Genomic DNA, 27,908 nt, shown 5'->3' on the forward strand with positions numbered 1-27,908 from the left:
TAGCTGCTCAACAAATATGTCGATTTGATTTAAGAAAATTTATTTTATGAAAACCCCAAGTTCTATAATGGGTAAGTGATTTATAGTTTACAATGCTTCCTTTCTTCATAAAAGCAATTGACTTTTTGGCCTCTGTTTAATGACTATCATTCAATTGTGTTAAAGATGACCATGCAATGGATCAGACAGAATCGATGCATGTAATGAATACTCATAAGTCTGGATGATTGTATGAATGTGAATATGAGTTGTTGAAGATGACTTATTATTTCAAAGCTGTAATCAAAAATCCAGTGAAGTCCAACATATCCTGTAAGAATATCATTAGGTGTTTGAGAGACTAAAACACTCTATGGTATTAGTGTAGTGGAAATGTATGTGTTTCACAAAGTCAAAAGTACCTGTCTTTACTCCAAATACATAGGCTTTACCCAAATATCTGGCTTTAAGAAAACATGGGCAGCTATCACTCTGATGCAAGTTTACCCATGTTGAAGACAGAGCTGTACTGATGCTGTAATGGGATGAGATCAATAGTAGCAAGGCCAGATAAGGTGGAAATTTCCAGAAGACTAATATTAACTAAATGATAATGAAAGCAGAACAATTCACAATGTACTTATTCTGGGACAGACATGGTTTTAAGGATGCTCTAAATATTGTTTGTTTAATGCTGTCCATAATATTAGACTCTGAAACTCTGGAAAGTTATTTTTACTAATTAAGTGGTGGATCAGTTGGTCTCCAAAAAACAAAGAAGAATCACTACTATCTATACCCAGGTAGAACTTATTGTTTTAACAGATTCTAATGATTTGTAATAAAATGTCAACACATTTTAATGTATTTAATCATTGTAAAGACAACTAATAATTGTATTTATGTAAGATATGATTGGAATTCAGTGAGAATGAACATACAGATTATTGGTTTACTTTTGGCACTCATTGTCATAACCCCCTTGTTGAATTGTGCTTTTGTGTGAAATTTTTAATTTTTTTGTTCTCAAATTTGAATTTCCTTCATCTGCAAATAGAGTAGATATCTCTAAGTTAGCAGGTTGAGAAAAATCTTTTCATCGTGACAGCATTCAATGCATTTATCAATTGCATTAGTAATTCTTATTCCCAATGTATAAATTACAATTTTTGTCTCATATGTATTCCATCTTATGCTTCCCGTGTTGATTATAGCTTATTACTTGTTCACATCCCACACTACCACAAGATTACTTTACTTCTCTTTTCATTTTTATCTGTTCTCTCTCTTTTTTTAATATCGTCCATTTGCCTTCTTTGATACAGAAGTTGTTTAGGTTGAAGAGTCAATTTTGTATATCCTTTAATGTTTCATCACTATTTTTCTATAGTTTCTCCGAGTTATTTCACAAATTTTAGTCTATTTAATACCTTGTAGCATATTAAACTTTGACTTAGTAAATATCCAGAACCTTTACTGTTATTATAAAAAATAATTACGTTTTTTTTAATTATTGTCTGTTTAAAGTTAAAATAGGTAAAAAGTTAGAAATTGCAAACTTACTTATGAATGATATTAAGTAAGTATGCATTCAGAAATATACATAAATCTTATAGTTAATACCCATTGCTATCTTTTGTATCGATATTTATAAATTAACAAGAGTCATCTTTGCATGATCATCGAATATTTGATTGGAGGAAAAGTCATTCCCAGGGAAGCTTATGAAAATATTGTTCCTTCATAAAAAATAGCTGCTGTCTTCAAAGGCTACTTACCTTACATTGTCTTTAATCATCATAGCAATCCTAGCAAGCAAGTATTTTTAGTGCCATTTTGCAGCAGGCTCAGAGAGGTCATCCTGTAAGAATTAACTATGTGAGGATTTGACCTGAGATTTGCCTGATGTGAAAGCCTATGATTTTTCTGCACTAGGATGCAAAAAAAGAAAAAAATCTCAGAAAGGGAAAAAATAACTATTTCATGAGAAAATCAGGTTGCCAGGGGCTGCAGAATCCCTATCTCTCATCATCTGTCTGCACATGGGGCTGGCCACTCAATAATGAAGAAAATAAATCATAACACAGAATGGGCATTGGTACCTAACTGGAATCTGTAAATGTTTGAACTGTTAAAAGAACTCCTGTGTAATATTCTTCAACTGTCCCGCTTCAGCCTTGGCTTTGATTGCCTTATTCTTGACAGAAGTGGTCATAATAGTGTGTTCAGCCATCCTTTAAAAGAGCATTCTCCCAGAGTATTTAAATATAGTCAATTTTCCACAGCTTTAATTCACACCAAATATTCAGTTGCACACTCATTATATAAACAAGTGTCCAGCATAACCACTTTTTCTATTAAAATTTTCTTGAAAATTGTGCAGTAAGCAATTTCTGATAGTGCCTGTATTAGGAAAGTTGGCCATATCCTTTTGGGTTGACTGTATCCAACAGCAAGATAAATCTGGGCAAAATTATCATCATTTAGGACAACTGAGATGAGAGAAAATGTGGATAAACAGAATCTTTATATTTTAGTACATTTTAATTACTTGATTTAATCTTTTAGAATTTTGGGAGCTTTTTTACTCTCCTTCACCTAAAACAAAAGCATTATTATTTTTTGCATTATTCAACATCTGGTGATGTCCATAATAAAAATGAAACTCTGCAAGACATGCTTCAGGGTATAGAGCAGTGGTGCTCAAAGTATGGACCTCAATCAGTCAGCTAAGCATTACCTGGGAGATTGTTAGATGTGCAAATTCTCAGGCTCCACCCCAGACGGACTGAATCCGAATCTCTGCAGCGATTCTGGGGCAGGGCCCTGGAATCTGTGTTTAACCAAGCTCTGCAGGTGATTCTGATGCATGAGGGGTATTGTGGAACACCATTACATGAGATCCTTAGACTCGCAGCATCAGCGTTTCCTGAGGCCCACACTGCAGCCTACCGAAGCAGAAATTATATTTTCTTTAAAAAACTTGTTTTAAAGTTTATTTATTTTTGAGAGAGAGGGAGGGAGTGGGGGTGGGAGGCAGAGAGAGGGAGACACAGAATCTGAAGCAGGTTGCAGGCTCTGAGCTGTCAGCACAGAGCCTGATGTGCGGCCAGAACTCACAAGCAGTGAGATCATGACCTGAGCCAAAGTCAGACGCCCAACTGACTGAGCCATCCAGGCACCCCAGAAATTATATTTTAACATCACTGTGTTACCAGTTCACACACTAAATAAAGACCTAAATAATATCTCACCAGACAGCTAACTCCAATATATCCCATACATGTCTCCTGTCCCAAAATTCCTGATGTTCTATCTACGGTGAACAAAATTGAATCTCTCTAAGTTTGATGATTTTAATTCTAATCTTGCCATTCCGCATATATGGAAAATGACCTAGAGGGGAATTAAAGTAGTAATCCACTGATTGGCTAAGTCTAGTGACAACGGTTCTTCTCTCTTCTGTAGATGGTGTGGAGCTCATACCAGCTCTTCCATATTGGTGTACAATATCTGTGCCATTGACCTTGCCAAGTGCTAGATTATCCACTTCTTTTAATCTTTTGGAGTAAAGCATTGAAGCCTTTGTCAACGTGCAGCCAGGGAATTCATTACTTCTCCATCAGTTAGCATGGAGACTAGAATTAATTTATAAGATAATAAGCTGTGATGAAAGCATCATTGGTTATGAGTCATAGGTCTACTACTCAGCCCTGGTATAACTACACATAATTTGTGATTTTTGAGAGTCCACTGGCTGCTCTGAGGCTTACTTTATTGGTCTGAGAAATATGGAAAAAAATGAATAATTTAAAGTCTTGAATTCTAACTCAATGGTTCAGTAATCACTTCAGTTACTTAGATGACTAAAATGAGGTCACAAATAGGTTTGCTTTGATAAGGAGTCAGGCAAGGAAAGGTTCAGTGTGAAGGGGAAGTCAGTGCAGATACACTGTGCAGGCAGGTGCCAAGAGATGGCACCAATCTTCTTTCCTGGCATGTGAATGGGCTTTAATGGGGCCACCAAGGCGAGATCCTTTCATGGACTCTTTTCTGTAAGTACTGGTGTTTGTGTGCCTGGTTTCCGCTTCCTTGTTTGAATTTTGGGACTATACGTACTATCCACTCACCATGATTTCTGGCTCTGTTAGTGGGATTCATGCTCTCTTTTCCCCTTTCTGAGATGTGTTGGGCCCAGGCAGTGCTGGGGACACTGAAAGCAGCTATCTCCAGGTGCAACAGACTTCTCTGGCTTGCTTCATTTAATAAAAATAGTTCTGGCACTATCATAAAACCTTTCATCCTTGAGTCTTAAATTATTTCACAAACATTTATTCTTATAGAATTCCTGCAAGGCACACGTTATAGAGTCACAGATTGATGCAGACTTGGAGATAAAGAACTTCAGAGATCATTCACTTCAAATCACTTCATTTTTCAGGTGAAAAAATTGAAATCCCAAAAGGTGAAGTGACTTACCCAAGCGGTTCTCTTTTTTTAAAAATGTGGATACAAGACAGTTAGGTGGATAAACCCCAAGCCATAGAATGCATTTTTAATTATTGTATACAGTAAACTTCAAATTTTTATTTACTAGCCTTGGGAGGAAATTCACTCGATCTTTTGAAAGGTAGCCCTAAGGGTTGGACAAATGGATAGAGATGGGTTAATAAAATGATGTGTCAGTAATGAATGATGCTTATTTATTTTTATTTGTTTTTAATGTTTATATGTTTATTTTGAGAAAGAGAGGGAACAAGTGGGGGGAGAGGGACAGAGGAAGAGAGAGAATCCCAAGCAGGCTCCATGCTCAGTACAGAGCCTGACATGGGGCTCGATTCCATGAACCAGTGGGATCATGACCTGAGCCGAAGTCAAGTGTTGGATGCTTAACTGACTGAACCACCCAGGCGCCCCATTAACGAGTGATGATTTAAAGTAGTATATTAGTGAGCAGAAGAAACAATGTTATCGTTACTCATTTAATTTGATGGTACAGAATAGGAAAAACTGCTAGAAATGACTCTCTTTATCAAATCTGACAACCTCTTCTCCTGTCTTTAATCCTAGAGAGAGCCAAACACTTCTTACTCCTTTGTCACCCCCTCTCCCCCCTCCACATATTAATCATCTGCCACTTTAAAGGATGAAGGAGTTAGGATGGAGAATAAAGAAATTGATCCAGAAACAGACCTACTGATCAACAAGATAACTGCAGAACCCTTTGCACCTTTTCAGAGAAGGGAAAATGACACAAAAGCTATTGAGATAATATTTATCCCATGGGTGCAGGGCATTTTCAAGGATTCAAAGCTGTCATAGAGAGCTTTGATAGAGGGCTGTGATAGAGAGTTCACAGACAGCAGGAATATATCTTATGTATACTCATGCCTACCCCAAAGTTAATGACACTAAATGCATGATAGTGGTGCAAATGAAGTGCTATGGAAGCACAGGGAAAACATATGGATCTGAGATGGATGGCTTTGGAAGACTGGGGAAAGAATTCAAAGTGAAACTAGAAAAAAAAATGGTAGGTAAAAATGAGATTGGTAGGAAAGGGCATTCCAGATTAAAAGGAATCTATTTTACTAGAAGCATCATTTTTCTTCTTTCCTGAAAGACAAAAACAAGTAGAAGAGAGTCCCAGGGATGAATGGCAGTATGATGGTAGAGCCAAAGGACTCATTTGTGGAAAATAATGCAAGCAAATGAAGATACAAATCATGACTAGTGACAATGAGAAAGTTCCACTTGAGTGAACTTATTTGGAGCATTGGGGGAAATTTTACTGCTGGATGGATGGATAAAATGAAGAAGGGAAATAGGGTTATGTTACAGAGAAAATGGACAAATACTGAGATTAAGTAGAAGACAGGAAGGTTGCAAAGGTCCCACTTAATGTTGTGTAATACAATCAACTAAGAACAGCATTGACAGAACATTAGAAGACATATGGATTTGCCCAAACCATAAAATGATTTTACCTGTCTAAATTCTTAGGACTACTTTTTTAAAGCTGTCTTTTCCAGGAGATATGATTGAATCTAGAAATGTGTATCTCAAAGGATAATACAATTGAAGAGATCTGATTGATGGTCTAAGAAAATGAGAATTAAGGTAATATGATAAATCTGAGTACATGATGTAATATTTTAAGATAAATGTGGTATTCCCCACCTTGAAATCATAGCAAGTTAGAGCAAAGAGTGACTTTAGGGATTTTTACTGATATGCATAACAGCATAGATGAGTCTCAAAATAACTATATTGAGTGAAAGAAGCCAAACCGCCCCTCCCCCACCATGAAAGAGTACAGACTTTATGATTTAATTTTTGTAGAACTCTAGAAAGGGCAAACTCTAAGAACAGAAAATGGATATGCTTGGGATTTCTTGGGGATGAGGGCAGGGTAGGCTACATTATAAAGGCACATAATGAAACTTTTGGTTCTTATGGATGTGTATGTTCAGTGTCTTGGTGTATAGTTTAACAGGAATGTGTGTGTGTCAAAGCTTATCAAATTGTACACTTTATACATGTGCAGTCTCTTGTATGCCACTTATGCCTCAATAAAGTAGTTAAAAAAAAGAGATAATATGAATGACAGGAGATCTATTTGCACCCAGAATATATAGTAATTTGGCAAAACTTTCCTTGGATAGCACCTAAGACCATATGCCTATCTGACAATATCTCTTCTTCCTGTGGAACGGGGGAAATTACTAGTGATTTTTTAAAAAGGAAATATGCCTTTTATATCTCTATAAAAATAGAGTATTTTTGCAACTCATTTGTAGAGCAGGAAGGCCCAGGACCTGTTTTCAAGATGCCTGTTCTCTGATGCCAGCTATGGCTCTGACTTACTCTGGATTTTGGAACTTAATCTCATTTTATGACGTGCAAAATGGAAATTAAAATATCTATGCCATACTTCACAGACATAAAAAAGATGAAATTATTTAGAAATATTTAGAATATTTTTGTTGGTACTGTGCAAGCCTATAGGGATACAAAGATAAATAAGGTAGGTTTCTTTTTCTCTAGATGCCTGTATTTTCTCCTCCCGATAGATGATAGATAGAGATGCAAATCAAGTGTAAGACACTCTGAATTTTATAATTATGTTGTGAACCAAATACAGGAGAGGTACCGAGGAGGAAGGATCTAAATATCTGAGGGTCGAGCAAGTAACATCTCAGTTGGTCTTGAAGAAATAGTTTAGCGAATAGAGATTCAATGAAGAAGCATGTGCAAAAGCATACAGACATAAGGGGACGTAGGACTCAGAAGATGTCTTTGAAATTCAATTTTCTTGGAGGACAGGGCAAGTGTGAAAGGCTGTTGAATGGTGAATCTGAGGACAGTGGAGAGCAATATTGAGATGGGCTTTCTGTGCTACCTTGGAAAATGTAGAGAATTTAGACCAAAGGGAACCAGTTGAGTTTCTAGGCATGAGAATATGTAACCAATATAAAAGTAGCATAAATATATTATGCATTAGACAGGTAAAAAATAAATAAGTGAAAATGCTAAAAAATCAGTGAAAAAACAATTTATTGATTAAATATTTGACTTTTCCTATGGATACTTTTGGAGTTATATAAATAAAAATTGATGCATGAGTGTAACAAAACTGTCCACAATTTTATTTCCTGTTAAGATGCTTTTGCAGTATAAATCTAGATTCATTCTTAACAACTAGTTAAGTGATTATTATATTTCTTTGTTTTTTAATTTAAAGGTTTGATAGTAGTGACTTCCCATAAATCAAAGACTGTTTTCTTAGGAAAATATTGACTAAATTTAGTTTTCTCTTGGGAGATAAGGACTTGTAAAATGTAAGTGTGCTGAAGAAATGCAAGCACAGTTAAAAAAGGAATGGTATTAATGACATTGTAACCGAGAAAATGACTTATTAAAGCAAAGCAAAATAATTAACAGATCTTTTTCAATTGTATGCAGTAGAAAACTGGATGAATGGTACTCTTACTGAAGTCAGTTCTTTGCTTGGTCTTGAAAGTTTCCAACATTACTTATGGAAACAATATTTATATCTATTTTCTCAGTTTCCTAATGACAGTGTTGCTGTTTCAGTGTGGACTTTGGTGGTCGGAAGGACTGAATTTAGCCCACATCGTGAGCAATTCTTGCTGGGTAACTTTAAGCAAATTATTGGACTTCTCTAATGCTCAATTTCTCCATTGTCAAATGAGAATAATAATATTCAAGTTACAGGGTTGTTACAATGGTCAGGTGAAACAGGGATTCTAAAATACTTAGCTTAGTGTGACTTATAGGAAACCCTCAGTAAAAATTAGATGTTTTTGTTGTTCTTGTTATCTGGACTTATTGGGACTGGCAGATCAATATGGGACCAATTTTCCTGTTTATACTGAATACGTGTGTAGCCCTATGGTGAGTGGAATAAAGCACCACACTGAAAATCGGGAAATCTAGCTCTTGCCACAGCTCCGACCTTAGTGAGCTGTGTGACTTTGAAAGCGTAATAGGATGTCACTGATTCTTTTCATGTACAAGATGAGGGAGCTGGACCCTTTATTAGATTTTAAAAATGCCTTTGAATAATCTAGAGATTCAGGGATTTCCTTTGTTGACGCACACTGAAATGGAGAAAAGGGAGAGGAGAACAGATGGGACCCAACTATCCAGCTTTGCTTCAATATCTGAGCTAACTAGTGTTTAGTTTTGGATCACCTGGATGGGTTTTGCTTGAACAAAGCATCCCACAGCTATGAAAGTTTGCAAACCACCATATTTTGTAATTTCAGATGTTCCATTAGCTATATAGTTTTGCAAATGTGTTTGACTACTTGTAAGATCTGAATCACTGACAAAATCCAAAAGGTTCCCATGCTAAAGATGGAAATAATTACATTTTCTTGTTAGGATAGAGAAATTAATATATGTGCCAAATATGATGATTAACAGTTTTATGTAAATTTAATCCCTATAAAAATCTTGTAAAAGAGGCATCGTTATCTCATTTGAAAGATAAGACAAGGAAACCAATACCCAGGAAGTTTAAATCATACCATAAATGATCAATTTGGAATTTAAACTTAAATATAGGAAACTCTAAATATTATGATCATTCCTTTGCAATTAGTAAATCCCTAATGAAAAAGCCAATAATACAGTAATAAATAGCCCAAGGTATCATTCAACCCACTTTTAAGAAGTCTGCCTTGGGTCTCTGAATTGTTAATTGAACAAGTTTTCTCTGAGCACTTACTCTGTGTCTAGCACCTTAGAGCATAGGCAGATAAGTAGTTCAGAGCTCCTGCCCTCTAAAGGCTTATAAATTAGCCCTTACTACAAAGACGGGAAGATAGGCCCTTAATAGGGAGCTAATATAAGAGTAAACACAAGTATATGGTCCAGTTTAGGTTCGCTGGGAAAAGGAAAGATCAAAGATCATAAACACAGAAGGTAAGTATAGTTCATTTGCAAATAGTAACAGTTCATCTTTCTAGGTATATGTGAATAGGGTGAGTCTGGCCCAGTCCTGAAACAGGAGGAGAAGGGGCAGGTGGCTAACTCAATATAAATTTCAGAAGGAGAAGTAGTGGCGAGCAGAGAAGGAGCTATGTTAGCAATTTAAGTCATTGGTCAGTAACCTGCCTGTGATCTGTATACCAGACCAGCCAGGTCTTAGGGCCTCTGTGACCATGACCTGTATTTCTTTTTTAAGGCTGCCAGCTACCCTCACCCAAACTGGAGTTCACAGACATGGGGAAAAGACCAGGAGCAAACACACACTGAGGACATCTTCAAGTATCAAGTATCCCACGGCCTCAGGGCACCTGGGTGGCTCAGTCAGGTAAATGTCCGACTCTTGGTTTCAGCTCAGGTCATGAGCTCATGGTGTGTGGGATAGAGCTCCGCATATGGCTCTGCACTGACAGCTCAGAGCCTGCTTGGGATTCTCTTTCTCGCTCTCTCCACCCCTCCCCTGCTCTCTCTCAAAATAAATAAATAAACTTAAAAAAAAGAAAGTCACGGTTTCACACTGTAAAACTATCGCAGCAAGAAGGAATGAAATTTTGATGCAAGGTACAAAATAGCAAACAAAAGAGTTGCTTTGCTTCAAAGGAAAAAAAAGGTGCAGGGTAAATAGTAAGGTGAAGTAACTGGAGTTTCATGATGATGAAATTGATGCTTCCCTTGGCCAAATTACACTTATGTCCGATGCTATCTATTGCCACCTGGTGCTTGCACAAAGATGGTGACACAACCCTTTTCGACACAAATCCTTTCTCAGTTTGGAGAAACTCTAGACCTGTCCTTATTCTATCTGAGTGGCTTTGAGAGTAAGAACATTCAAATGATGGAAATAAGAATTACTCTAAAATATAACCAAAGGTTGAAAGTGAAGTTAGCATTACACCAGAAAAATGAAATCATTTCAGATGCTCCATGAAAAGCATATTTGGATCTCGTGTTCTTTTTGAAGACTTAAGTACCTAGAGTACTTAAGATTCCTTAAAATGAGACCAAGCTCTGTACCTCTACAGCAATTTGCTTCACATTAAGTAGCATTTCAGCTATTTTTTGTCTGAAATTGGTATGATAAAGTAGCTTCTTTATCTTCTTTTCATTTGAGAAGCTGCTTCCTTCCTGGCAGTAAGAAGGTTGGCATGGTTGATGCAGACCTGATCCAGATTTCTAATGCACACTTGGAGAGGGCTTCTCAAACTGTAGGAGTCCTGACCATGGTCACCAGTTGGCACTGTTCCATTCCTTAAGGGGGCACCTGCTTCCTGCATCAGGGGGAGCCTTGTGCATCAGGCTGGGCATGTGGTAAGGGGCCTCCAACAGAAGCAGGCCTTCCGGACACACCTGGAATCTCTACTCTTCTGGAACTTGGCATCGGGACTGTTTGCACTTCCTGTGTCATGGAGGTAACCCCACCTTGTTTTCTCCTCTTCTGCTCCATGTCTTGGGTACGGGACACCAACTACACAGCTACACAAACGTGAGACACATATGAGAATAAGTTCAGCTAAAAAGGAAAACCATTGCAGTGGAAATGTAGAAAACAAATAGCAAGAACAGTCTCTGCCAGTTATCCCAGGACCCAAGAGCGAACCCCTTACTTTCAGCCATGTTTTCTTCGCTATAATTCAACTGATGCATTTGTGGATTCACAAAAAAAGGAAAAACAATTATGACATGAGGTTTGGGACAGAATCCCTGAGTTCCAGAATCTCTGAGCCACTTCTATCACTACCTCACTGGATGTCTGAGGTAAATCCCTTGGTGTCTCTGAGCTTTATTGTCCTTGATGGTAAAATGCAGACAAGGGAACTTCAAGATTCTTTCATCTTCTAAAGTCCTAGGATAATATGGATAATATGGTTTTACTGATATCTATCATGAGAGATGTTTCAACAATCACAGAAATGATGAATACAAAAGGATTTACTCCTGGGCGCCTGGGTGGCTCAGTTGGTTAAGCGTCCGACTTTGACTAAGGTCATGATCTCACTGGTTCGTGAATTCCAGCCACGCATTGTATCAGGAGCTCTGCTATCAGAGCAGAGCCCACTTCAGATCCTCTGTCCCTCTCCCGCTCATGGTCTATCTCTCTCTCGAAATAAATAAACATTTAAAAAAAGAGTTCACTCTTCAGAAAAAAAAAAACAACAACAACAAAACATTTCATACATAGTGAATACCAATATATAGATAGATATAATAATACCTACAACACAAGCTAATTTCTCTATATTGGGGTTTTACTGTTCACTGATGTTATATTTAAATGACATTTGTTTTAAAGTTTATTTTTGAGAGACAGAGGCAGTATGTGAGCAGGGGAGGGGCAGAGAGAGAGGGAGACACAGAATCTGAAGCATGCTCCAGGCTCCGAGCTGTCAGCATAGAACCCAAGGGGGGGCTCGAACTCATGAATGGTGAGATCATGACCTGAGCTGAAGTTGGATGCTTAACTGACTGAGCCACCCAGGCGCCCCTTAAATGACATTTTTGATCGGTGATCTGTGTTAACTCCAATGAGGTTTGGTGGTGGTGGTGGTTTTGGGGGGTTTTGTTGTTGGTTTTTTTGTTTGTTTTTGTTTTTGTTTGTTTTTTGTATTTTTGTTTGTTTTTCAGTGATGAAATAACACATATTCTGAGCAGATATTCTCCAGTGATGACTTACGGTTAGGGGTTCATTTGGGAAATTGTCTGAAACTGCCCAAAAGGCCTAGATTCTAAATTCCTAAAGTAAAGCTGACTTAGTGGTTGGTGAATGGCACTATCATGCTTTTTCCTTAAGCTTAATGCATCGTCTTGCTAAATGAAACAATTTTGTAGTTAAAGTTAATAGCGTAGCGTCATAGGATCTTAGATGTACAAAGTGTCTCAAGTATACCTTACAGTTTCCAAGATGTGCTGAGCTTTGATGGCATAGGATGAAGGCTTCAATGAGATGATTGCCTCTAGAATTGGGTCTGAAGTTGAGTTCCCATCTCTTTCACTGGGTAAGGCTTGTCTTATATTTGCATTTTTACACACTTTGTCTTATTAAGGTTGATACATTATAGCCCACCACTTAAATTCAATATGTCATTACATCTTCTTCTAGATGTGTTTCTAACCCATTTTTGTCTTGATAGAAGTCTATTTGTTTCTGGGGCACCTGGGTGACTCAGTCAGTTAAGCGTCTGACTTCAGCTCAGGTCATGATCTCACTGGTTGTGGGTTCAAGTCCGGCCTCGAGCTCTGTGTTGACAGCTCAGAACCTGGACCCTGCTTCAGATTCTGTGTCTCCCTCTCTTTCTGCCTCCCCGCTTCTCATGCTCTGTCTCTGTCTCTCTCTCAAAAATAAAAACAAATTAAAAAAAAAAAAAGAAGTCTAGTTGTTTCCTTTAAAACTTTTCTTGGGGTGCCTAGGTAACTCAGTTGGTTGAATATCCGACTTTAGCTCAGGTCATGATCTCACAGTTCATAGGGCTCTCGGCTGTCAGAGGGGAGCCTGCTTCGGATCCTCTGTTCCCCTCTCACTCTGCCCCTTCCCTCCTCAAAATAAATAAACATTTTTAAAAAATTTAAAAAAAAAACCCTTTTATTCCACTAAACACTATTGTGTTAGTATTATTTTATTAGTCAATATTACTGTATTATATGAGGTTTTCAAGTGCATCCTTTTAGTTTAGTTTCTTCGCTTTGTTTGGGGATTTATTACTCTAGGCACAGCGCACCTCTATTATACTCTGATGTTATGTAATGCATCTCTGCAAATTGTTCCTGCTCGTTACACTCTTCTGATTAAGGCACTATCATGTGTTTTCTTATACTTGATGTATTTTATTGATAAAGAAAATGAATACATTGTGAAACATGATAGTATGTTATCATAGCTCTTTAGGCTACTAAAATTTTTTTTTTATTTTTTTAATGTTTATTTTTGAGAGAGACAGATAGAGTGTGAGTGGGGAAGGGGCAGAGAGAAAGAGGGAGATACAGAATCTGAAACAGGATCCAGGCTCTGAGCTGTCAGCGCAGAGCCCGACACAGAGCTTGAACCCACAAACCATGAGATCATGACCTGAGCCAAAGTCAGACACTTATCCGACTGAGCCACCCAGGCGCCCCTGGGCTATTAAATATTTTAAGAATCAATCTGGATAAATCCTCTTCTAATATTTATTTGAATCTCTCCTCCCACATCCTTTTAATTGGTCATATATATTCCATATTCTGAATTTTTTTAAGTTCATTTATCTAAGTAATCTCTACTACTCAACATGGGGCTCAAGCTTACAACCCCAAGATCAAGAGTCACATGTTCTTATGACTGAGCCAGCAGGATGCCCCTATATTCTGAATATGTTTAAGAATTCTTGAGGCGCCTGGGTGGTTCAATCAATTAAGGGTCCGACTTTGGCTCAGGTCATGATCTCATGGGTCTTGGGTTTGAGTCCTGCCTCGGGCTCTCTGCGGACAGCTCAGAGCCTGGAGCTCGCTTTGGATTCCGCCTCCCTCTCTCTCTGCCCCTCCCCTGCTTGTGCTCTGTCTCTCAAAAATAAACATTAAAAAATTTTTTTTGAAAAAGAATTCTATAAGGTTCTGTAACTGTAAACATCATTTGGTTTTATTAAAAGTTTAGTCCTCAAAAAACTAAATATTGATTTACTCGTATGACCCATCAATTCCACTTTTAGGTATATACCCTAAAGAATTAAACACAGGGACTCAAGTATACCTGTACATTCATGTTCATAGGAGAGTTACTCACAATAGCCAAAAGGTGGGAAAATTCAACTCCCCATCGACAGATGAATGGTCAACAAAATATGATATATGTGTATAATGTAATATTATTCAGCCATAAAAAGGAAACATGTTCTTAAACATACTTACTACAACTTGGATAAATCTTGGAAACAATATATTACATGGGAATATATAAAAAAAGCCAGATACAAAATGACAAATATTGTGTGATTGCACATATATAAAATATCTAGAAGAGGCAAATTAAATTCATAGAGAGAGCAGAATAGAAGATACCAGGGATTGTGGGAGAAGGGAATGGGAAATTATTGCTTAATGGTTAGAGTCTCTGTTTGGGGTGAGGAAAAGTTTTGGAAATAAATGGCATGATGGTTGCACAACATTGTGAATATAACTAATGCCACTGAATTGTATACTTAAAAAAGGTGGAAATGGTAAATTTATGTCATGTATATATCACCACAATAAAAACAAAATTGTTTTAAGTATATAATGTGATTTTCTGACTCTTTGGAATCTATGTTATAATTCTTTTAGGGCAGCAGCTAGCTTGAACATTTGCTCTTTGGCTATGCTGTGAGTAGAGCTTTCTGAAGTGGGCATTCTGCTCCAGAACTTAGAATATAATTTGCTAATATGCAGATTTAATGTGCTCCAGAGTGTTAAGTGCATGTTAGTATGCAAACAAGTGTCTGCAGAAGTGGATTTTCTACTAATAACCTCATTGGAGATGTCCCATGATCAATTTCTTTTAGTGGCCATATTAGTGGAGTTCAACACCACCTGCTGGGTTTGGAATTTTCAACATCAAGGTAAATGCAGACAAAATTACTATTATTAAGGATAAATGGGCCAGGAAGAGCATAGTTAAGCTAAATAATTACTGTAACATGGCTTTTTAAAGTTGGAAACAATCTGGGACTTTTAATCCTCCCATGATATCAACATGACAGGTGGAAGAGGGAATGTGAAATCATGTTTAACATTCTGTTGCATTTAAAACTTGGATAGAGATACTGGAAAAAGAAATAGATATAAATATAAACATTAATTAAAATATGTATTAAATAATAATGTAAGTCACTAAGATAATGAAAATAGATTGTAAAATGTCTAAACTCCTAGAGAAAATTAGACTGACCCCAAAAGAGCGGAGCCTGATGGCAATAGGATGTCTGTCTTTGCATGGCAATTCTTTCCCCTTCCTTCTATTAATGGAATCTCAGAATCTCCAGTCACCTTGACCCAAATCTCAAGAAACATCATTGGTCTGACTGCAGGCACATGATCAAAACTATGTCAATCTGAATCCCTTCCTGCATCTTGAGGACAAGATGGAAAGGATTCTTTTTTTCCCCTCTCCAGACTGAGTTACAAGACTATGAGACAAAGTTATCACTGTTCAAGTAGGAGCAAAATGGAAGAAAAGCCTGAAAGATGCCAACGAAGAGAGGACGTGAGCTTGCTAATAAGAATGTGGAGCGATTACCTGATGCTGATGAAGCCTTGATATTCTGTTAACACTGAGGTCAACTTCCCTTTTGCTGGTCTGTTTTCCTGGTTTCAACCTGTACATAAACACACATGTACCTTCTTATATTAGTTTGAAGCATGTATCTATCACTTGGAATAGAGAATCCTGACCAGAAGCTCAGGAAAAGAACAACTGACGTCATAAGTTCACATGGTAAATTAACAACCCTGTTTAAATTTCATTATACTGAAATGAATAAATAAAAACACATCAAAAGGAATCAAAGTAGATATGAAGGCTTATGTTTTCCCATGAGACAGAGATCATTGGGTTGGGTAAAAAAAAAAAAAAAAAAAAAAAAAAAAAATTAAACAAAGAAGCCCAGAATAAAAGCAAATAGACCAGGCAAACAACATTGCTTAAATATTGTTTTCAAGAAACACACCCCAAACAAAATGACACCAACTTTTAAAATGCAGAATGAAAAAAAATACCAAGGAGAGACTTATTTTAAAAACTGCTGTGACGATATTAATACAAGAAAAAAACCAGAACTTAATGTGAAGATTTATTTTGGATAAAGAGGACTATTTTATTATGATACAAGGTGTATTTTAAGAACTTACAACCATCAGGGATCTTGGGTTTTCTAGTCATATAAGTTTAAGATATGCAAAGTAAACCGGAGGGAACATGTAAGGACTAGTACATAAAAAAGTAACCAAAATAGGAGATGTTAACACTTCCTCTCAAAAATCATCAGATCAGGCAGTGCAACCACAATGTGAACAAACATGACTCATGGGATGCTGTCATAAAGGGACTCTATTTTGCATCTCACGTCCTTTTGCGTTTCTTCAGTGAGCCTATTTTTTCCTTTTTCCTGGCTCTGGTTAACTGGGTAGCTACATCATTTACCCTAAAAAAAAAAAAAAAAAAAAAAAAAAAAAAATAGTTCCTGTTTATTTTGTCAAACACAGTCTCAATTCAGCCATTAAAGTGCTCAGTCCCAGGCCATCATTAAAAATTCTAATCTTGATGTAAGGCATATCCCGCTCTTCATGCCAGGAGCTACTGCGGGCAAACATCTAAGCAAAGGAAGCTGGTTGGCTTTTTTCCTCCCCTGTTTCTTCTACTTCTCTCTTCCTGGCTAACTGATGCCTCTAATTAACTGGGATGGGTGGATGACAAACCTCAGGCAGGCCATGTTGTCTGGTTCATGGAACTGCAAGCCTTTTCCCCAAGACTTTGGAAGAGCAGTTTCCTACCAAACTTCAAATCACTATTTTGCTCCCACAGAAGTCACTTTAGCCAGTATGTTGTATTCAAGCTTCTCCAACTTGACTCAGACCCCAATGTACCGCTTTTGCCCTCAGACTTCAGGGTCCACAGGTTACACTCTGAGTAGCCACCTCCAATCCCCCTTCCAGTGGTGGAGGCTGGGGAGTAGCATACTCCCCACTATTGTTTCCTGTGGGAGAAGAGGCATTGTGACTCAGAGGGGGGTCCAATCTAGAGGAATGTTCCTCAACAGTTTTCTCTAAATTCAAATCTTGACATGTTATATCCTAGATGTGTGGGTGGAACTGGAGAGCTGTCCAAAGTTTCATGTATACTTCCCTTGAAAATTCTGCACTGTGGGTCTGCCGCCTAACCTTGAGATGCAGTTTCTAGCAGGTTCTAGTATTCACAAGTGTCAGCCCCAACTTCCATTTTAATAACTTCTGAAGTAAGACGAGATGAAAAGTATTTGAATAACAACTTATTCCCTGACTCTCTCTCCTTCTCAATTGGCTCTCAGAGGAACAGTTACAGCCTTAAGTGCATTTATTAGAAAACTGAAATAAAAAGTTTATTAAGCCTTTAATATGAGATGTTAGAAAACAATTGCAAGAAAAGCATAGTGAGATGGAATAAACAATGATAAAGCCAGGCTTCCTAATACAGATAATTTTTTTTAAAGGATATGTGATTCCAAAGCAAATTCTAAAAAGGTTAACAAAATATTACAAAGTCTAGCAAGTCAGTTTAACAGGAAAAAGAATTTACTAAAAATCAATGTTAGGGAAAAGAAACAGGATAGAAGCACAGATGTTAAGGAAGTGAAAAATAAAACACTGCACACATTTATAGCAACATATTGGAAAGTCTAATTGAATTAATCATTTTCTAGGAAACTATGAGTGACAAAAAAATGACTGAAGAACTAACAAAATACCTCAAGATACCAACCAAAAAAAAAAAAAAAACAAACAGAAAAAGGAAAAACTATCTAAAATAGTACTGCTTTAAATGACATCTGTCTACCTTGTGCATTCAATCAAATCATCCTATCAGATACTTAAGAATTGTCTATAATTCCTGTTATTTAAGCTGTTTTCAAAGTAGAAAGATTAAAGCTGTCTTACTTATCACCAGGCTACTATAGCATTAATCTAGTAATGCAAGACTATCACACAAACCTAAAAATAGTTCAGACTCACATATGAACATAACTACAATTTTTTAAAGCAGCAAATTAAGTCATTTATTGTATTAAAAAACGAATATAACCTAATCAAGTCTGTTTATTTTAGAACTGCAAATATGATTTGTCATTAAGGAATTATGTTTAATTTATAATAGAAGTGGTATTTCAAATAATTGGGGAAACACTTGCTGCTTAGTAAATAATGTATAACAATTGGATACCCATATGAGAAAGATTAATGTTATAATTCTATCACTCATCATATACTCAAAGAAACTCCATAGAAGTCAAATATCTATATTTAGAAATTCACAGGAAAAAAAAAATTGTCTTTATTTCCCTCAGACAGCAAAGGGCCTCCCAATATGCTATAAGCTCAAAGCCCATGAAAGAAAAGATTGAGAAATGTAACTCAGTAAACATGAACATGTGCTGTAGAATGCAAGATACCTTAAATAAAGTGCAAAAAGACAAGCACGACCCTGGAAGAAAGCATTTATAAAAGAAAAAAAAAACTTATATAAAAGATTATTAGCCTTCGTATATTTAAAATTTTTTTTTTTTTTACTATTTATTTATGTTTGAGAGAGTGCGAGACCGAGTGCGAGTGGGGGAGAGGGAGAGGGAGACACAGAATCCAAAGCAGGCTCCAGGCTCTGAGCTGTCAGCACAGAGCCCATCATGGGACTCGAACCTACAACCTGTGAGATCATGACCTGAGCTGGAGTCTAACGCTTAACTGACTGCCCCACCCAGGGAGTCCCAGCCTTAGTATATTTTTAAAATGTTAACAATTAAAAAGAAAAAAGCAATCAATCCAATTATGGCAAATAATTCATGACAATTCATAGTAATTGCTAGTAAATCTAGAAAGACATGCTCAGTGTCACAGGTAATCAGGGGACCACATATTAAAATAACAATGGTGTGCCATTTCCTGCTTGGATGATTGGGGAAAAGGAATGAGGTAATAGTGAGATTTTCCAAGGGGGAACCTGGCACTCTTGTTGGTGAGCATGTGAATTGGTGCCATTTTCTGGAGAATTATTTGACTGAATCTATTAAGTTAAAAAAAAAAAAAAAAACAAAAACGCCTCTCCTTTGACTCAGCAGTTTTATGTCTAGGTATCTCTTCCACAGAATTTCTTATCTACGTGCACGAAGATGCATGCTCAAAAAAATTTGTTTTGGTATTGTTGGGAATGGCAAAAAAGAAAAAAAAAAGGAAGGAAAAATTGGACACAACCTATAATGTTCCATCATTAAAGAGCGGTGAACAAGTTTATGCTATTGATTTATTTAATGAGGCGATATACATAAAGCACTTGGAACAATGTCTGGCACCTGATAAGCACCAGATATGTGTTAGTTACATTGTCCTCCCACCCTAGAATTATAAGCTCTTTGAAAGCAGCATGTTTGTCTGTTTCACTCATTACTGTGTTTCCCTGGGCCTAGAACAGTATATGACACGTAGCAGATCCTCAGTCAATATATTTAAAATGACTCTTGGGGCACCTGGGTGGCTCAGTGGGTTGAGCCTCCTACTTTTGATTTCTGCTCAGTTCATGCGTGATCTCACGGTTCTTGAGATGGAGAGCCCTGGATCAGGCTCTGTAGTGACAGGTGGATCCTGCTTGGAATTCTCTCTTTCCCTCTCTGCTCCTCCCCACTTGTGTTCTCTCACTCAAAATAAATAAACTTTAAAAAAAAATGACTCACATACATACAATGCTCTTTTGCTGTGATTGCCCCTCTATATCCATTTTCTGCCCTGCTCCGATTCCTAGGAAGCTGACTCGGGGTTCCCTTACCCTGTGGCTTTTAGTTTGCAGCAGCCCACGGAGGCACAACAGCACTGGGGAGAGTGAAAGGGTATTTCTTCTCTGCCATACTGTGGTTAGTAGTGATTTCATCCCTCTAACTATGGCCAGACCTCCCAGTGGTTAAGTCTGGAAAAAGAAACCCCACTGCATTCTACCCACCTCCCACCCATAGTTACAGCTCTCACTAGGTTCCAGTAACAAGGAAAATTCTCTTCCTGTTTCTTCAGCCTCAAGGTAGTAACTACTTTCTTCTGTTGCTAACAGTTGGGTGCATTACTGTCCCTTACTGGTTCCCTTGCTGGCCTCTGCGTATTTCCTGTTCAGACCACAACTGATATACAAGCTAAGCAATATCATGCAGCTATTAAATAGTGTGAGGGAGAACTAAATGTACTGACGTGAAAACAATTCCACAGGGAAAACGTTAGATTTAAAAAGGCCAAACAAAGATACCCATATAGGTATCATTTATCCACAGTCAAGATTTGCCGTGTTTTGGTTTAATGCTATTTTCAACATTTAGATATTTCAAATCCATAGTGCACTATAATAGAAGAAAGATTTGAATATATAATACACATTTGGACAACTCAGTGGTTTAAAAAGAGCTTTAACTGTCTAAATATATACATGACTATGAATCCCAGACAACATATGCCATTCCAGCAATAATGCTGGGACGATAATGCTACCCCTTCCTTATGTTCCATATCCCGTGTCTGTGTCAGAGAGCAAGGATTCCCTGGCAACACCTACCGGTCATTTGTGACACTATCACCAAGCATAATGCATGATATAGCACAATAGCATCACGTACTGTAAGTTTTTGAATTGTTATGGCACTTCGGTTTATAAAGGAATGATCAAAGAACAGACCATAACATCCTACCACCTTTTTGGTGTTTAAACATCCATACTTAAATGCTGTCAGTTCAAAACCTCAGGAGTTTCCCCCTCCTATATTCAAGACTGGTCCCTAAACCTGAAGGGCGAAGAGAGGCTGAAGAAAAAGGCAGACAGGTGACTCCAGATTGGAAGAAGGCAGATTCAATAAGCAAGGGAACTTATGTCCAACGCTTTTCTTGAGTAGCTGCAAGATGATTGGATCTCTACAGTCGCCAGCCTGAATCTCAACAGGTTATACAAAGGCCTTACCTGGGTTCAATCTAGGTGGTCTCGAGAACACCTTACTCTCAAGGCTGTGTTCTTGAAACAGCCCCCACTGTGAGGATGGTGGGTGGAATGTGTGTTCCAAGGACTGGGGCTTGAGGAGTCTCCAGTTCCCCTGGTCAGCTTGCAGGTAATAAGCAGTCATGTCGTCTCCATGGCTTTCCCAATTAATATCTAGAAAATGATATTGAAACATCAAAGTAGGAATGACAGCTACCTCTGGGTATGTAATGGGAACTGGTATGGGCACAGGGGAAATTTATCTTTTTTTTTTTTTTCCCTCTAAACCACTGTATTATTGAAAAATCGTTTTACAGCGAGCCTACGTTAGTTTTCTAATTATGGAAGCATATTTAAATAACATTTGATACAAAAGAATGATGGGATCTTCTAGAATGAAATTTTGATAAAATTTTGATAGTTGTATGGAAGAGAAACAGAAAAGAGAACAGTTTGACTACACACAGAGCTGTCTGATATAAGCATTTAAAAGAAGACATAAGGGTGCCTGGGTGGCTCAGTGGGTTAAGTGCTGACTTTGGCTCAGGTCACGATCTCGCAGGTTCGTGAGTTCAAGCCCTGCATCTGGCTCTGTGCTGATAGCTCAGAGCCTGAAGCCTGGTTCGCATTCTGTGTCTCTCTCTCTCTCTCTCTCTCTCTCTCTCTCTCTGCTCCTCCCCAGCTTGTGCTCTTTCTCTGTCTCTCAAAGATAAATAAACATTAACAAAAATTAATAAACATGTAAAAACCAGGAGGAGCTGGCCCAGAGAGGTCACCAGGATCACTAACCTGGGAGTGGGGATGGAAGTCCTAAAACAGAGTAGGTAGGTCTGCAGCAATGTGGTCAGGATAGCCCAAAGCCCAGACTGGCTTGAGATCTATGCGGAACAAAACCCTCAAGACAATACAAAATAAATATGTTTTTGCTAAGAACAGACAGGAACAAGCTGAACAAGAGAAGGAACTGTTTAGGGAAGGTGCACACTTTTACTAACCTGACAGAAACGACACACTCACTCAACTATTATTTCTTTTGTTTTCTTTAACACAAAGATACAAAGAAATGGTGTTGGGGGAACTGAAACTCAATACATGAGAGAAGATATAAAGTGAACATCAGCCCGTTAAATGATATTCAGTTTTCAGACCCGAAAAGATTATATTCTAGTGTAATAAAAGGATTTATAAATGTGATAAGAACGCTCTGAAGAAGAAAGGTTTAAGGAGGTGAACCATGTTCCAATGTTTCAAAATAAGAGACATATTATGAAGATTCACTTAAATGCAATTCCTTTGTGTGTGTGTGTGTGTGTGTGTGTGTGTGTAGTGATATTTTATTTTCTTTAATTCTATCAATATCTAATTTGTGCAGAGACACTGTGTTAGTTTACTGGGGCTGTCATAATGAAATCACAACAGAATGAACAGCTTAACAGAAGTTTATTTCCTGGCATTTCTGGAAGCTACTAGTTCAAGACCAAGGTGGCAGTAGAATTGTTTTTTTCTTAAGGCTTCCCTCTTGGCTTGTAGGTGGCCACTTTCTTCTGTCTTTACATGGACTTCTTTCTGGGCATGTCTGTGTCCTAATCACCTTTTCTTATAAGGATACCAGTCATAATTAATTAGCTCCCCTGACCCAATACCTCATTTTACCTCTTTAATGACCCTGTCTTCAAACGTAGTCACTTCAGAAGGGAATGGGGGTTAGGGCTTCAACATACGGAGTTTAGAGGGATAAATTTAGCCCATAAGAGCTACTTATCACCTTTAACTGAAATTTAATTATTTTGGTGTATATCCTGTCATTCATATGATTATGTAAACTTAAATGATGGAATGCGAGTTTGATGTGTTTATATCTCGTGGCATCTTTAATTATCAAGGAGATCAAGTTTGTGTTGAGGGAGAATGACTGACTGACTGACTGAATGAATGAAAGGTACATATTGTGAAGCAATGCCTTTCTCGTTTCATCTTTCTAATTCAGACTGTAAGCTCACGTGTGAACATTGTTGCTGAAGGGAGAGAGAAGTTAGTAAACAAAAAGCTACGGTGGCTTCTGTTATAGCCATTTGACATAGACAGTGAGAAGCAAGTCATGATAGGTACAGGGACAGCTGTTATGAGGCCCTTCATCCAGCTCACAGATTCTTTTCTTCTGTCAACAGGATAATGCCAACCCCAGTCCCATAAGCACAGTCTCCCCTCAGGAACTCACATCAAGAAGGGCGATAAGGCTAGTTCAGTGAGGTCCTGGCTTTTATGAGCAGAAGAGGCTGAACCAAAGTGGAGGACTCCTTCCTCCCAGAAAGTAGCCTCCCACTACTTCCGAAGCAACTGCCCTTCAGAATAATCTCTGAAATGTTGCCTATTCTTTGTGGCATTTAGCATCTTTTTGAGTTCTGACTAGACACCAGGGTTAGGGTATCTTTCCATAGACATGGTAGTTGGATGATTTTGAACTTGGGAATTGGCTAGTCTCAGTTCTGAACATTCTTGACAACCCTTCAAACCTCTTCAAACACTCCTTCCATTAGTCTGCTTGGTCCTTCCCAGTGCTGATCCCTCAGTTGTCAACAACTAAGAGTCTTTACGATACCAACCATGCCAGGGAGCTGATTTATGCCTAAAACAGGCAATACCATCTCTACTCCAGCATGGTATTGGAGACTTCATGCCTCAAAATTCCACAGCACTGAGTTAGATACACGTACATTGAAGGCTGCCATTCTAGAAAGTTCAACATAAATTAACCATTTCACTTATATGGACAAGTATGCTCAGAGGTCCAAATCCCTGACTCCTTTTTTTTTTTTTAATGTTTATTAATTTTTTTGTGAAAGAGAGAGAGAGAGGGAGGAGGAAGAGGAGGAGGAAGGACACAGAGAGGGAGAGAGAGAATCCCAAGCAGGCTCAATGCTGTCAGCACAGAGCCCAGCGTGGGGCTCGATCTCATGAACTGTGAGATCATGACCTGAGCCAAAATCAAAAGACCGATGCTTACCAGACTAAGCCACCCAGATGCCCCTCAAATCCTTGACTTCTAAATTAATTTTATTAACGTGTTTTCAGATGAGGACTGTTCATAAAAGTGTTTTTCTAGAGCAGTCACAATTTTTTACATTTAAAATTAAAATTTAAATTTAAAATTTTCTCACTTCATTTCATTCTGTAAATAAGAGGCAAAGGGGAAAAGTGATCACCATCTTCCTAGTTTCTCAGGACCTGTCCCAAGTGCACTTTTTTAGATATCTCTCTGTTTGGGCCTCAGTCTGAAATGGGATAATGGTAGGTGATGAAGTACAAAAACAAAGATGGCAATTGTAGTCTCTCTTCAGACTTCCAAATTAATAGGTGCAAGTTCAACTTACTAAATTTTTGTAAAAATATTTTTGTAAAATATTTTTTGTAAAATTATTTTTGTAAAATTTTTGTAAATAATTTTTGTAAAAATATTAAATTTTTGTAAAAATAAGTACCATTAGACTGATGAGGGCAGTATTTATTATCTTTCTAATATGGAATATTTGTGAGGCAACAGTGTTTATTAAAGAATCAGGCATCCATAAACTTATCTAAACTGGTGAATGCAATTTGATAAAATGAAATCAGTTGGTCAACTATGAATTAATTACAAATTTTTCTTTTTAAAAAATTGAGACCATGTATAGAAATAGTGTTCTACTTAATAAATATGACTGACAACTATTATCGAAATACATTTTTTAATCCTTTCCTGGTGTGGTACCTATGGTTTCTCCAAACATGAAAGGAAATAGAACATAATGATTATGAGGATGCACTTTGAAGTCACACAGGCCAGAATTTTAATCCTCACTCTTTCACTGACTAGCAGTGTGGTCTTGGGCCTAAGTTATTTTTATCTTCTAGCAGAGTTAATGATATCTACCTTATTGGGATGAAAGAAACCATGTATTCCAAGAAGTCCAATGTAGTGCCAGTCACACAGAAACACCTTATAAACGGTACTTATTATTATTATTCTTGTGCAGACTCAACTAAATTTCTATAAATGCTGCAAGGGCTACAAAAGAGACAATATGTTTGATGAGTGCATTGTATTGTTACCCACATAAAAAGGCAAATAATTACAGTGCATACAGCACATTTTTCTGACTCATAATGTTTTCTCAATAGACGTCACTTTCCTTTCACTGACTTCCTGTGCCCTGTGCTTTTTTCCTTCAAGTGTATTGATGACCAAGAGTTTCCTTTCGTAATCTTTACTTGATTAAAAGAAAATAAAGAAAACAATCACAATGGAAAATTTTATGTAAATTGTGAGTAAACATACACTTTGAGAAATCCTTTTGGATCGAAGACCCTTGAAGCGAGCCATGTCTAAGTGGAAAAACGATATATTCTGTAGTTGTTGCTCTGATTTGCTCAGAAAATCTGTAGTTGCTCAGAAAACTGCTCTCAGTTTTCTCTGATTACTGCTGCTAATGGCTAATAAGAATTTGAAAAGGAACCAGGACAGCTCTTGAAGTTCACTTGGTTCAAGTAACGTGATCGTTTCTACACACTCTATAGAAATTCATTTCTATACTCATTTTTCATTTGTTTTGCTGATCCTTATACACGGATTCAGGTAAACAGAGGATGTAAATCAAATAACTATGGTGACTTTGATTTTTGTTATTGTATTTGTATTTGTCATTCTCAAGGATCTCTTTAGCATCTTTTCAAATTTATTGTGACAGTTCTTATACTTTCCTATTTACTGCAGATATCTTAAACTATTTCTGTTAGTTTGTTAAGTACAACAATGTTAAAGAAAAAAAAAACACCTCTGCAATTGTTAAAATGTAAGGAAGACTTTGCTCAAGACTACCACAACAGGGGAGGGACATCAGTCTTAACTCTGGATGTAGCAAAGACAGCTGGGGTTTTATAGCCAACAAGCAGAGCGAAGGGGTCCATGGACGGAAGAGTACTCCAAGGAGATATGAAGGGCGGGGACATTCCTGCTAAACTGACCTAACAAGATTCCTGCTAAAGGCAGTTCAAGACTTTCTCCACTAAAGGTGGGAGATGAGGAACTGGGTCAGATACCAAAAGTGTGGGACTCGCATTACACTGAGCAGGATTCTTGCTAAAACTGGGCTCATCAGGCCACAGACAAGATTAGGCCTAAGGCTGAAGCTTAGTCAGAAACAAGGCTCAGAGAAGCCTGACTGAAGTTTTGTCAAGCAGAGTTTTGTCAGTAAACACCATTGCTTTCTCATCTTTGTCAAATGATTCTCAAGCCTGAAGACTGCAGTTCTGTTCCTTAGACGATTGTTTTCTCTGGTTCTCATATATATCTTCCTTTGCTTCTCTGGGAATGTGTGTGGTCCATGGGGCTTGAAGCCCAGCATGAAGGTATCTTTCTCCAGAGATCTGTGTTAACTCCTCCCAAGTGCCTGGAGGTTCTGTCTGTCCAAAGCTACCTGACACCAAGTTCAAAGCCTGAGGTAGGTTAAACTACTCCTGTGCTGGGGAACTTATAACCTACACAGCAGTGTGAAGGTCAGTTCAGTTCAGACTCACTTTTACTTTGAGGATGTATCCCTTTTATGTTTCAGATTATTTTGAAAAGTTGTTCTACTAGAATCTCCATCACTGTGGATCCTCGGTTTTGATTTTTGTTCCTTTTTCTCTGGTTGGCCATCAAAATAAAAATTCAAGTGTGACAATATTTACAAATACCCTCAAGGCAAAAGCAACTTCCCTACTCATTTATCTCTCTATGATTTCATTTCACTTACACTGCAGCCTGGTAATTCCTTAGTACTGTATACTTTTCATGGAGATAACTTTTATACTTTGCTATCACATAAGAACTTTCAGAAATTTTTAATTTAGTTTTTTTTTCTTTTAATTGGGTAAAGATAAATCTGTAGGAGCAAAGCATGCTAATCAGGCATTTTTAGGCAACAAATGATCAATAACAAGATAAAAATGAACAAGGTAAAAACTTCAATGTCAAGTGAAGTTCAATAATTGACTAAGGGATTTTTCCTTTACTTCTTTGAACTGTCATTTTGTTATTTTGTTGTTGAGTCCATTTGCATATATTGATTATTGATTACTAACTTCAGAACTGTCAGTATCTGAGTCATACATTTAACATAAGACTGTCCCTACTCGTTGAAAATAATCCCTGTACCAGTGAGATTGTCCACTTGAAGTAAATTGTACCATCCTTGCCTTTTGGAATAGCCAGATGTGACTACCTCATTTGTCCTTAGTTCCTAATCTTGATGTTCGATAACTTTGACTTTGGTATTTATTTCCCAGTACTTTGCATCATCCACCTTGATACTTAAAAACTTGATGATTTCATTATCATTTAACTCCACCTTCAATGCTCTGGAATTTTTTAAACCTTGGTCAACTAACCCATCAAGTCCAAACCACAAGAGCAGAATAATCTAATCTAATCTAAATACTATGGAAACAGTCTCTGAGACATGAAGTTGCATACAGAAGATTTTTGGGGAATACCCTCTGGAGATGTTTTTAAGGAAGTGGAGAAGACAGAACAGAGAAGAGGCAGGAGCTAGTCCACTAAAGGGATATAACTGAAACCTTAGCCCCTATTAGCTCTCCAGCTGGGATGGCCTTTCAGTGTTGATCTAAATTGGAGCACGAAGGCTTAGCTTTTGTATTCCCACATCAGCCAGTCATACGTCCAAGATGGAGCATGAACTTGGGTGAG

This window comes from Neofelis nebulosa, chromosome 6 (assembly GCF_028018385.1).
Source record: "Neofelis nebulosa isolate mNeoNeb1 chromosome 6, mNeoNeb1.pri, whole genome shotgun sequence".
NCBI lineage: Eukaryota > Metazoa > Chordata > Mammalia > Carnivora > Felidae > Neofelis > Neofelis nebulosa.